Below are 13708 nucleotides of genomic sequence, written 5' to 3'. Positions count from 1 at the left end.
TATCTGCAATAAAATGAACGTCCAACAAAACAAAACTCACGAACAACAACTTAACTCAGAGAGTTGTGTCTATTTCATTTAATATGCTACAATTTATCGTTGTGTCTCTCGTTTAACAAACTACTATTTAGTAGGAAAATAGCTTAAAAAATCGCACCCTGGACAACAAAGGGTTGTTTCACACTCGACATTTGCTCAGTTTCGAAATGCATGTTCACGTTTACTTTCGCTTAAAAAAAACATTGTTTATCTTCAACATACTAGTTAAAACCGATAGCATTACCCTTATTTTATAGTAAATGCGTTTCCATTTACTTTTAACAATAATTCGTTAGACATATAGATACATCTCACTGTTGCCCTAATGTAATCTTTAGCTTGATAAATGCAATATTAAGAACGTCTTAAGTAATATTCGATTTAAGCGTTGTGAGTCCCGCCGTGGTCCGAAATAAATATTCAATTTATCGGTTATATACAGGAAATGTTTCAGACGCACACATGCCGTTGGGTGTATCGTATACCATGCCGTGGGTTTCATCGGGGACTAAGTTGAAATCTGAAGCTTTTACGTGCGTACAATGTGGTACAGGGCTTTTGACAAAATTTACTTATGAGGCGAGATGCATTGTGTACACACCGGTCTTACTGACCAGTGTACTAACGCGAAACGAATTGTGGGTAACACTTCTCTTACGAGTGAAAAGTGAAAGCGAAAGTAGGTCAGGTAATCTTGCTTCGGATAATCGCTATCAGTCTTAACAGATATTCCAAATCACATTTAAACATGATTAAAAAACATTTCTTTAAACAACATTCCGTTTTAAACACACAATAAAACACGATTTTTCTTTCATTCTTAACATTTTCTTTCCTACGTAGAACTACTTTGGCGAAAGCATAATTCCCCAAACCAGGGGAATGTGATGCGTCTTAGTATAGTGATGACACTAACGTAGTGACGTAACCATCTATGAATAGAATGTGCGAGATGCACTTTCTTAAAAGTAACATGACACACTTTATTCAAATTTTCGGAAGATTTTCGTCTTTAGAGTGATATCAGGTTTAAAGACGGTCACATAAAGGGATGGCGAGAGTTTGGCGTTTTATAATTTGACACTATGGGAATGGGATTCTTGTAACATAAACTTCGATGCTATCTGAACGTAGGCCTCATTTCCCATCACATGTTTCATACTTACAGCATGTGAAATAAGATCATTTTCATGTTAATATGTTTGAAAAAAAAATGTGAATTTTATGATACAACAGATATGTGTTAGTATGCCCATACAGCTTTCCATAGCAATACGCGTTGTATGTTTATTGGATACGCTTGGATGATTGTGTGCAATTTCAATCACACGTTAACAAGGTTCGGTGTGTGTAATTGAGTCACCAAGATCTGTTATCACCTGAAACCGGATATTATTTAAAAACAAAACTCAAAATAATATCACAAATAGGATACGTAGTGATCGCGTATGAAGGCCTGTCACTTACCAATGTATTGCGTTTTTAAATCAAATGAAAAGTTTAATGATGAAGCAGTAATTATAGCATTTATTAGTAACAGCAAATTTACGAACATAAGTTTCGTTAAGAATAGTGTTACCTTCTTAACATCAACAATCTGAGATGATAAGCAAAGCAGTATTTGTTTAAGTATGGCCATGTACGGTCAATTTTTATTTAATAAACACACTCCATTTAAATTCACGTCCATGTATTATACACCTAGTGTAAGAATGGTTTTCTTTTGTTTTAATAAATGTTTATTAAACGGTTACGGCATAGTGTTGCATAAAACATTGTATTTTGAACATAGGTCCCTGTATCTTATTATTTCCTACTTTAAACATTCGTATTATTGCGTTTCATTCGTAATGTATATGTTGCACCGATTACCATCATCCCTGTTTTGCGAATTTTACACGGTGTGGATTATGGATTATTAAACGAATTTTCTACGATCTGAAATGTCTTTCATAATTTGCTACACAATGGAATGTTTATCATACTTTAATAAATTACTTGTTCACCCAAAATTGTCTAGCTCATGCAATATATCATTATCTCGTTCGCTTGCACTTATTATCGGCTGCTAGGTTTCACTCGGCCATAAATGCTACTGCTGACAATCATTGTATAGAAAAATGGCTATAACTATTTTCGACTCGCCTCAAAGTTCCACTTACTTAAAAATGGTCTTCACTATCGCAAGACCACATGAATATTTTATGTACTCTTTAAATATGTTTTAAAATTATCCTGTCGCTTAAAGGACTACCCATCCATGTCGGAAAAAGACCAAGCAACGGTGGTGCGCAAGTGAAAATGCTGGTTAAAATGTATGTAAAGTTGTATCCGTTTCGGAGAAAAAAAGGACGGAGGACCAGACAGAGAAAACCATTATCTTCTCCCTCACAAAGAGGGGCGTAATAGGTGAATGTTTGCCATATTTATACAATATAGATCAGGGCAGCAAACAAGAGAAATAAACCGTATCAAACAACAGTTTATAATAAGTTTTGCTAACTTTAATATAAAACCTTACTACGATGAAAGGTATGCAGCTGTTGCAAATTGTTTTGAATGTATCAAGGTATTAATGATTGAAGGTTGTGATTCTATTACGTCATACTATTTCCGGAATCAAATGAGATGTGCAATGACCGTATCATAATTCATCAGTGCGCTTTTGTATCTCGTACAGTGTACACCTGTTTTCGGTTTTACACTGAGAACAACTAGACCGTGACGATTTTTTCTCGTCAGTTAGAGACTTACTAGTTTTTTTATATTCTTCGGAATATTAGTCTCTACGCAATAGCTATCTTGGTAGCTTAATTGTATTTTATTGTTTTCGGACAAAATACATTAAAATATATCTGCTCGCAGATATAAATATAAATTTACGACTTTGTTATTTTACGGCATTTGTCGTAAGGTAGTCTTTTTGCTCTTCATTGCACGTGTGTTATGGCGGACAAAGAAATTCAAAACTCTAAACAGTCCACGGTTTCGGCCGTTACAGGCATAAAAGAGCCTAAACCGCCAAATGAAAATGCAAACGCATCAAAGACTTCATCTGTGAGGCCAGGTAACTCCCGTCAGGTACCCGCCACGAATGCGAACATGAATGGAGTGTTAGAAATTTTGCGCGTGCTAAATTCTAATGTCAATGCTCAAAATGAGCGCATAAAAACAAGAACATCGTTTCAATGAATTCATGGCCGCTTGTAATGAACCCATGGAGGATGACAGTAATTATGAAGATTGTTATGATGTTGAAACAGAACACGAAGAATCCTCTATTGAGTCGGAACACAAATCCATTTTTAAACAGCTGTCCGACAAATTTTATCAGCATGAACAAGTTGATGTTGATATTCATCCTGACCTGGCAAGTCTTGTAAACAACTATTTCAGAAATGGCTTATCTGAAGACAATCTTGATGACATTTGTAAGCGAATTCATCGCCCAGAAAATTGTGACTCACTGGTAAAAACAAGAATTAACCAAGGCATTTGGCGCCTGTTGAAAAGCTACACTCAAGCTGAAGACGCACGGCTTTGTGCCATTCAAGGATTTGTGTTAAAAGCATCCATAAATATGGTAAAACTGGTTGAAAAGCTTAGGACAAATGAGTCGGATCATGTCGAGTTAGAAACTACTGCCATCGCCCTGTTGGGTCATGCTAATAAAATAATGAATACAAAGCGAAAAGAGCTCCATAAACAAGATTTAGACTATAAATATCATTATCTTGCTTCAGCATAATTACCCTACACAGACCTGTTGTATGGGAATGACACAGAGGTTAATAATAATGTAAGAGAAATCAACAACATGAATCGTATTGGCAAAGTGTGGCGTGGTGGTCCTATAGGGGCTTTAGCCGGGGACGCCGAGCTGGGTTCAACCCATATGGTCTTCGCGGACGTGGTTTCCGCGGCAGAGGCAGAGGAAATGACCCTTTTCGAACGGAAGCCTTTCCAAAAAACTCGAGACCCCAACAGAAGAAGTAGATAAGGTTGGTACTTTTGTTGCTGGTAATATAAAAAATTACATTGAAAATTGGAGAAAATTAAAAATGATAATTATGTTCTAGATATTGTTGGGCATTGCCATTTGGAATTTATTGAAGGCGAAAATCCTATCAAAACAACCTGTTATAGAAATAGATTCTCAGAAAAAGAAGAACAAATTACATGTATAAATACAGAAATACAAAATTTATTGGCAATGTGTGTTATTGAAGAAGTTGATCATCACCCTAATGAATATATTTCTCCAATTTACATTATTCCCAAACAAACTGTGGGTGAATATAGGATGATTTTAAATTAAAAAATATTAAATAGTCATATTCAATACCATCATTTGAAGATGGACACCTTTGAATCAGCTTTAAAATTGGTAAAGCCTGGTATTTATTTTGCAAGTATTGATATTCGCCATGGCTATTGCAGTGTACCAGTTGCTGAGGAAGAGCAAGTAAAGCTCAGATTCAATCATTTAGGAAAAATTTACCAGTTTAAAGTACTACCGAATGGCGTTTCATCTGCCCCAAAGTTATTTACAAAACTCATGAAGCCTGTTTATGCATCTCTGCGTATGCTTGGGCATAAAAGTTCTGGTTATATAGACGATTCATTACTACTGGCTGACACGTATGTTGAATGTCAATTAAAAATACAAGATACAGTAAATCTTATTACTGATTTAGGGTTTATGATTCACGAAAAGAAATCGGTATTAGTACCAACTCAAAAAATAACATTATTGATTCTGAACAGATGTCAGTCACTCTACCAGAAGTAAAAATTCTAAAAATAGTACAAGCATGCGTAGATTTGTACACACAGAAAAAGGCAAACATCCGAGATGTTGCAAGGGTTTTGGGTTTGCTTGTTTCATCTTTCTCAGCTGTTGAATATGGTCCGCCTTTTTACAGAACTCTAGAATATAAAAACATTCATGCCCTTCAGCATAATGCTGGTGATTATGAAGCAATCATGTTCATTTCGGAGAAAATGAAGCAGTAACTTAGCTGGTGGATTGAATGTCTACCACACCAACCGAGAAAAATAACCCATAAAAACCCTGAGTTAATTATAACAACAGATGCAAGTGCTTTTGGATGGGGTGCTATATGTCTTAATGATAAAATTTGTGGTAGATGGGATGAAACTGAAATCCAAAACCATATAAATGTCTTGGAATTACTTGCTGCAAGTCATGCTTTGAAATCTTTCTGTACAACAAAAAGCAATATTCATGTATTGATACGTTCAGATAATTCATCAACTGTTGCTTATATAAATAATATGGGCGGAAAAACTGTACTTCTGAATGACATTGCTAGAGAAATTTGGCTGTGGTGTAAAAACAGAGAAATTTGGGTTTCAGCTTCACATATCCCAGGTTTAATGAATGAAGCAGATTTTAGTTCTCGAAATTTTAATGAAAATCTTGAATGGAAATTTGGATGAATCTGTTTTCTTAAAGGCAGTGCAATGCTTTGGTTTGCCAGAAATAGACATGTTTGATTCTCGTTTAAATAAACAGATCAGTAGATTTGTGTCGTGAAAGCCAGATCCCGATGCTGAAGCAGTAGATGCATTTTCTGTTGATTGGCATAACAAAAACATATATGCATTTCCGCCTTTCAGATGCATTGCACAAGTTCTGCAGAAAGCCAGACAGGACAAGGCAGATATTTTACTGGTGGCACCATTTTGGATAACACAGAATTTCTATACCAGCATTCTGGAGATGTTTACTCACGATCCTTATATTCTGAAGGTTGGTCCGAACATATTGTAAATTACACAAACACAGACGATTCATCCATTAACCAACAAACTACATCTGATGGTATGTCGCATATCCGGAAATCCTATGAAAAGCGAACCTTATCTAGCCAGCCTATTGACATCATCATGGCATCATGGAGAAAAACTACACAGAAGCAGTATTCCACGTACATTAACAGATGAGTTTACTGCTGCAATAAAAGAAAAATTGATCCATTTCAAAGCCCTATAGAATATTGTATTGAATTTCTTACAGAATTATATGAATCTGGACTGAGATATGAAACACTTAACACAGCTAGAAGTGCTTTGTCTAATTTGTGTGAAAAACAGGATGGTTATTCAGTTGGATGTCATCCTTCAGTAGTTCGATTCCTCACTGGTGTTTATAATTTAAGACCCGCAAATCCAAAATATCAAGAAACTTGGGATGTATCTAAAGTTCTGTGTAACCTCAAAGCACTAACACCAGTAAATGATTTATCATTGAAAATGTTATCTTACAAACTTGTTATGCTTATTGTTTTGACTCAAGCAAGTCGAAGCCATTCAATTTCATTATTGACATTGGAAAATATTGTTAAAAACAATGACTCTTATGCATTGTTCTATAGTGGGTTGTTAAAACAAACAAGGAGAGGAAAAGTTAATCCAATCCTTAGATTGTGTAAATATGTGCCAGACAATGATGTTTGTGTATATAGTACTCTTACTGAATATATTAAACGCACAAGTACACTGCGCAAATGTGAAAAGAAGTTGTTAATAAGTTACATTTATCCTCATAAGGCTATAGCCTCTACTACTGTGAGTAGATGGATTAAATGTGTGATGAAAAATTCTGGAATTGAAGTTGACAAGTTTAAAGCCCATAGTGCGCGGTGTGCTGTAACTTCCAAAGCGAAACAAAGTGGCCTTCCTATTCTTGAGATAATGAAAATCGCTGGTTGGTCAACAGATATGACATTTGCTAGATTCTATGACAAGCCATTGGAAAAAGAAAGCAGCTGTTCTTTTCAAGACGCTACATTACAGTGTTGAAGTTTGCTTAGCAAAAAATTGGTGTTTTGCCTCAAATTGTTATCCTGCAAGCAAGGTTTGGATTTGCGTTGAAATCTCATTTGATTCCGGAAATAGTATGACGTAATAGAATTTCCACAAACAAACAATACTTCCCTGTATGTTGATGTTTGGTTGGAAATCTATGTAGTCATATTACTATTGAAGGGATCAAATGCCCACCTCATGTTTGCCTCTCATGGCCTACCCTCTTTTGAGGAATAGAATATGTTTGATCCTTCAATAGGACAAATCTTGCTTGCAATTTCAGCGTTAAATACTGACGAATTATGATACGGTCATTGCACATCTCATTTGATCCCTTCAATAGTAATATGACTACATAGAATTCCAACCAAACATCAACTTACAGGTAAGTATTGTTTGTTTGTGGAAATTATACGCGCTGAGATATGGCTGGTTTCGAGCTTAGCCACTACTGTTTACCTCCACAGGTGGATTAACAGTACAGGTTGCCGGAACAACGGGGTTTACAAACGGGTCGGACAGAATGTTAACACACCGTTAAAAACTTTATTTTTGCAAATATCACAATTTTTGAAATATATTAGCAAAAATCTTCAGTGCATAAAATACAGGTTTTCTTGCAGTTTGTGCTGATATCTTAAGATTTTCGAATTAATCATTGAAAACGTCTAAATCGGTGTCGAACTTACGCGTTGCGTGCAGAATAACACTGTACATAAATGCGTTTCATACCGAAATGTTGTCCAAGAACACAGGCTTATTAAATAAAGTAATTCAGATGTATTTCACACTGCAATAAGCAGCATAAAACAATCTCTTTTGTACTTATTTGAAATTCTCAAGAAAAAATGCTTATACAAGTTATTTGAAGACAAGCACCATATACTGGTGTGTTTACATCCATTAACGTTCAATTGTGAACCCCAAAACGTAATTCTGCACTCTGGGCACACACTTTCATAACAAAAGAATGCCATTTATATCCAAAATTATTTCTATTGCACAACATGTTCTTGTTTTATTAAAATCTTTTTATTTGCTAAATAATTCAATTGTATATGTAAGGTTTTGAACAAAACGTAAAATAACATTGAAAAATCATTTATAATAAACATACAATTTGAACCGACCATTATCACGTATGTGCAATGACGACGTGGATACGATAGAGCTTTGCTCGATACATTTCATACCTCCGAAAGGAGGTTGATCATACTACGTGCAAGCACTAGTTACAACTACCCTTCTTGAATCAAAAGGCGGTGCCCAGGGCGGGGGAGGGCGTGGCTGTGGAATTTATTTCATGATATGTTCCTTTATATTTCCACACTATAATTATGTGGTTAAGTCTATCGATGGCACCAACGTTTATACACATACGCCAGGATTTTTGAGAATTATATATAATAATAATAATAATAATAATCTCTGTATTTTCCGAAGGTAACTAATTAAGACAACACATTGATACAAAGTCATGCAAACAGTTTGAAAATGGCAATTTTATTTTCAATGAGGCCTTCAATCAACTATGGTATTTATAATGCATTTCTACATTATAATGCAAACATGTAGACTTTGACGGACATAAGAGTACTGTAACAATGTAATAGAAGTGTCATAAAAAGCAAGTATATTATATGACTTCTCTTATATGATTAATTTCTCTTCCAATATTGAAATGGTCTCAAGGAACAAATATTTATTAACAGAAAGTATTTAAGAAAATAAATGTATTGTTGATTACATTTTCCATATGCACACACTCTAACGCACGCACGCACACACACACGCGCGCACGCACACACCTAGACACACACACACTCATTATTGTACAAAGTCAGAGTTTAAAAACGTGGAATACATTATTCTTGAAATAGTTTACGATTGATAGAAGTGGCTGATATACACAAATATTATAATAGCACCTCCTTGCTATATAAATAGTTTGAAAAAGCAATATGTATATTTGTTTGCAGAAATTAAATCTACAGTAATCATAACGACACTTATGAAGGAGTATTTGACTTTTGAATAAGAGGAAAACAGAAAAATGTTCCTACGCGTGAAACTTATTTTGCGCCTCAAAGAGGAAATATTTCTTAAGCCTATGTTTGAAAGTGGTGAGAGTGAGAGATTGGCGAATACTAACCGGTATGTGGTTCCATATTTCCATACCAGAGTAACTGAACGACTTTTTAAAAAAGTTTGAGTGAGGTGTTTTATGCGTCAAATCATTGTTTGATGTCGATCTTAAATTGTAATTATTGTTTTTCACCAGTTTTATCAAGTCGTCAATATATGTGGGCGTTAAATTATGAAGAGATTTGTAAATAATTATACATGTAAAATATGTACATCTGTTTTCAAAAGAAAGCCATTGTATTTTTTTGTGATAAATCATAATCATTTATATTTAAGTCATTACGTAATATTACTCTTAAAAACCTTCTTTGCAGTTTTGATATTCTGTTTATGTCTCTAGTATTTGCATTTTGCCATGTGACACATCCATAATCAATAATTGGTGTTACATACGTATTATAGAACATAATTTTCATCTCAGGTGTTAGAAAATATTGTATACGCCTGAACAGTGATAATTTCGAAACAAGTTTTGAACAAGTTATATCAACATGGGCCTTCCAATTTAAATGTTTATCAATATGGATACCTAGAAGTTTTTGGGTTGCAACATATTTTATTTTTGAGTTATTTACAAACAAATTTAGATCTTCTGAATGTTCAAGTTTTTGGCGTGATCCTATAGTCATGCAAGTAGTTTTATCTGGGTTGACTGCCATATTATTTATCATACACCAATTTTGTGACCTTAGTAAGTCGTCTTGAAGAGTGCAATTTATCATTGTTATATTATTCCCTTTACAGTGGATTGTTACATCATCAGCATACATGTCAGATTTTGATGTTAGTTTTAAGGGTAGATCATTCACGTAAAGTAAAAATAACAAAGGTCCTAAAATGGAGCCTTGTGGTACACCGGAACTTATCATGCAGGTGTCTGATGTTACTCCATCTGCCCGAATTAGTTGCAAACGGTTTTGTAGATATGATTCAAACAACTTCAAAGACGAATCCGAAAAATGATATAGTTTCAACTTCTGCAGAAGAATGGTGTGGTCTACTAAGTCAAATGCTTTTTTGAAATCTACAAAAACAGTTCCTATCATATAACCATCGTCCATACAATTTAACCATGAATCAACGAGTCTGATTAAAGTAGTTTGGCATGAGTGGTTTTGTCTGAAACCCGATTGGTGTTCATTTAGTATACAGATTTCTTTTAAATTTTTATTTAATTGAATGGCTACATATCTTTCAATTATTGTAGAAATTGTAGGTAATAAAGAGGTCTAAAATTATTTGGATCATGTTTATCTCCCCCTTTATAATAATTACGTTGCTTTTTTCTCACGATATAGTTAAACTGTTGGTATATAATGTTATGCAAACAATACTTCAAATAACGTTTCTTATTGCACTACTCGAAAGCGTGATACCTTTCAGACACAGGAGAAAAAGTCCCCGCCAACTGTTTGAAGGGTGCAAACTTAAGGCCAATATGTTGAGGTGACTAGCGGTATACAACCTCGTAATTGTCCGGCTTGTATGTCAGTAATGAATATTGTTTCGATATTTCATTGTAAAAATTCGAAAGATGAGGAACCAATTTCGACGTTTCGTTACTTATCGACCAATAAACTTTTTTTTTTCTCCTGAGAAGTTCAGGCATGCATGTTTATTCTTTCCATGGAATGTTTTATGGTTTCTGTTGTTTTGTCTGTTTGTATAGCATGAGCACGCTGTGAGTAGGGACGTCATTGCAATAAGTGCGCAAGGAGGTTACGACTGAATGATGTTCCTCAGCCTGTTAAATAAGTTATATCGGTTATACGGAATTCAACAAGCCAGAAAAATTTCGCTCGGGTTAAAATGTTCTTGATATTCAAACAAGTCCTGTCTTTGGCTGTAAGAACTTCTTGTCTGAAGCTGCCATCGAATGTAAGGTTCATCCTAGGTCTATTAAAAACACTCATCTTGGTCATCGGGTTTTTCTTTTCAATCCAGAAAACTTATAGTTTGAAATAGTTAATAGCGTTCAGTGTCTTTGGCTATTTTTCTCTTCATATATTTTCACATCTCAATAAAACATGTCCACAATGAAAAAAAAATACGCAAGTATGAGTCAAAATTGTTCTGAAATAAATATATCTAGCTATTAACGATTAGAATGTTAAATTTTGTTAATAAAACTTAAGTTTATTATTCTACTTTTACAAGTCATTAGACCCTTGAAATGTGTCAATACAAATACGTATAATTAATTATTATTATTATTCCTACAATTATAATAGAACAAACTTGGCTCCAACTTTATCAGGAGTGCGAAAGTTAGTGTCGACAATTGTGTATGGGTCAGTGAAATCCCTGACTGTTTGTTTGTGTCTTGCTTACCGTTTCTATATTTTAAAGAACGTATGTTTACAGTACATAATCCGTATTTTTCAAAACACTTTCGATTTGGATTCGAACACCTAAAATATTGTGCAAAAATAATCTACCGTTTTTTGATTACCTATTTTAATAGTAATATAAGGCCAACATTTTTAAATAAATTGATTTACGGGAGCGCCGACCGTATTTTATGTCAAAATGAAATAAAAATAAAATTATCTATCGGCTATTTTATTTTCATAAATACCGCCGACAGTGTTTAAGTCCCGCGTGAAAAAAAAACTGTCGACGACAAAAATCAAAATTTATATTCGCAAGCGTTTTATCGGATCCGTATTTTTACTATCGGCAAACTTCATTGGCTGTTTAAAATAGAATAAACCAATCGTATTTATGTTAAAGTAAAAGCTTTGTTTGGGCATGCAAAATGTCGTGCTCGAAAGTTTGGGTTGGCAACAATAATAATGAACAGCGTCCGCGGCATTATTTCAAAATAGAAATTGTCGCAAAGTACATGGTCAAGTCAAACATTAAGAATATTGAATTAAATGCGAATCGCGTGTTTGATGGACATATTATACAGTTTATCGTAGAGATGCGCACCTGTCGATTACATCATTTTAACAAGATGGCGGACAATGCAAAACAAATAAATTGTGACTCTCGGCAAAAATGGCAAATAACGATCAAATAAACGATGGAGATAATACATTTAGAAGGAATTACTGAAATGCAAATTAAAACACGTGATAACGAACGATGCTAAAAACGTTTTCGATGTCGACAACATATTTATTAGTAATCTACTCAGTGGATATATGTAACGGAAACGAGTGTTTGCATTCAGTTTACTCGCAAAGTTAAAACATCTGGCAGGATTATCGTTAAAAATTGGATAAGGCAAACATGGTTTCATTTATATGTTAGTGGATCTGTTTATAATCAGATTCATATGCATATATTGCTTTATTATGTTTGCCATGCTCTACAGTTTACTGAAACAGCATGGAACTTTAATGGAAGACAAAGCAAGATAAATATATTAATATTAAATACCGGTTAAGTTAGTTAAATACATCAACTACCATTAAATGAGCTTGTTTATATTTTTATGTTTTTCCCTTAACTGCCTCTAATGTGATTAGATGTTTCTTTCAAAACCAGGTATACTGAGAACGTTTGTTTGCCCTTTTTGCATAAACTGTGCGTTAAAATGCCTTTTTTTGAAAGTAATACACCATGCCCCTTTGCCCTCCTGGGGAAAACACTTATATGGTGTTATACTGTTAAGCGTTCCTCAGATTATAACAGTCTAGTCAGAAACATACATAATTATAGTGTTCTACTGTTGCGTTTATGTAAATGACATTTTAGTTTTTTTTCAGTTTGACAGTTTAAAGTTGTCTTTTGTTGGACTGTTTTTATTCATCAATGCTACTAGCATTCAACATTGATTTCTACTCAAGAAAGGTTTATTAAGCAGGACATAAAACAATACAACAAAAAGTGCCAGATTACACTTTATTTGATAAAAAACAAACACTGAGTGATTTCTTTTAATAATGTTTTAATGTACATTTTTTTATTCAATAGCAGACAATGAAGACATTCAACAAGAATTAAGATTAAAAAGAAATGTTCTTGAAAAATGCATTAATTACACTATTTCTATTGCTTTTAGTGACTAACTGTTTTCATAAATAAGATATATGGTTAAAAAGTAACGTAAAAAGTTGGTTTATAAAAAAAATGACAAGTTTAAACTTTTATTTTTAGTTTTTTGTCGACTCTGTGATGTTTTTTCTTTTATGTTTATTTCGACCCCCGACCCTATTTTTATAATAAAAATCCCGTAAATCAATTTATTAAAATATGTTGGCCTAAGAGTGTCAATAAGGTTATTGTTAACGCCGCACGACGCATGACGCAAAACGGACAAACAAAAGGCGATGATACAAACTAACCGTGAGCACCTTTTTCTCGGGTGAACTTAACAAGCGAAACAGTGGAGTCCGCATGTTTACCATATGGCGCTAGCATTATTATGATATGTTAATAGCTCAATATTCATATTTAGAATCTTTACATCGACCAGACACTTACCTATTGAATGTATTGATTTCAGTTAAAACTGTCATCCCAACACAATTAATACCGACAAAGACAACAATAGTCTTAAGAAAGTCGTTAACAAAACTCTTTTACAATTGATTGTCGTTTAAAGGTAAGCTGACAAAGATGTTTACAACTCATCCGTAGGAATATGAGTGCGATATGGAAAAACGAGCTTTTTATATGTATTTAAAGGGGCCTTTTCACAGATTTTGGCATGTATTGAAGTTTGTCATTAAATGCTGTA

Source organism: Dreissena polymorpha, chromosome 2, assembly GCF_020536995.1.
Source record: "Dreissena polymorpha isolate Duluth1 chromosome 2, UMN_Dpol_1.0, whole genome shotgun sequence".
Lineage (NCBI taxonomy): Eukaryota > Metazoa > Mollusca > Bivalvia > Myida > Dreissenidae > Dreissena > Dreissena polymorpha.
This window is presented reverse-complemented; position numbering follows the sequence as displayed.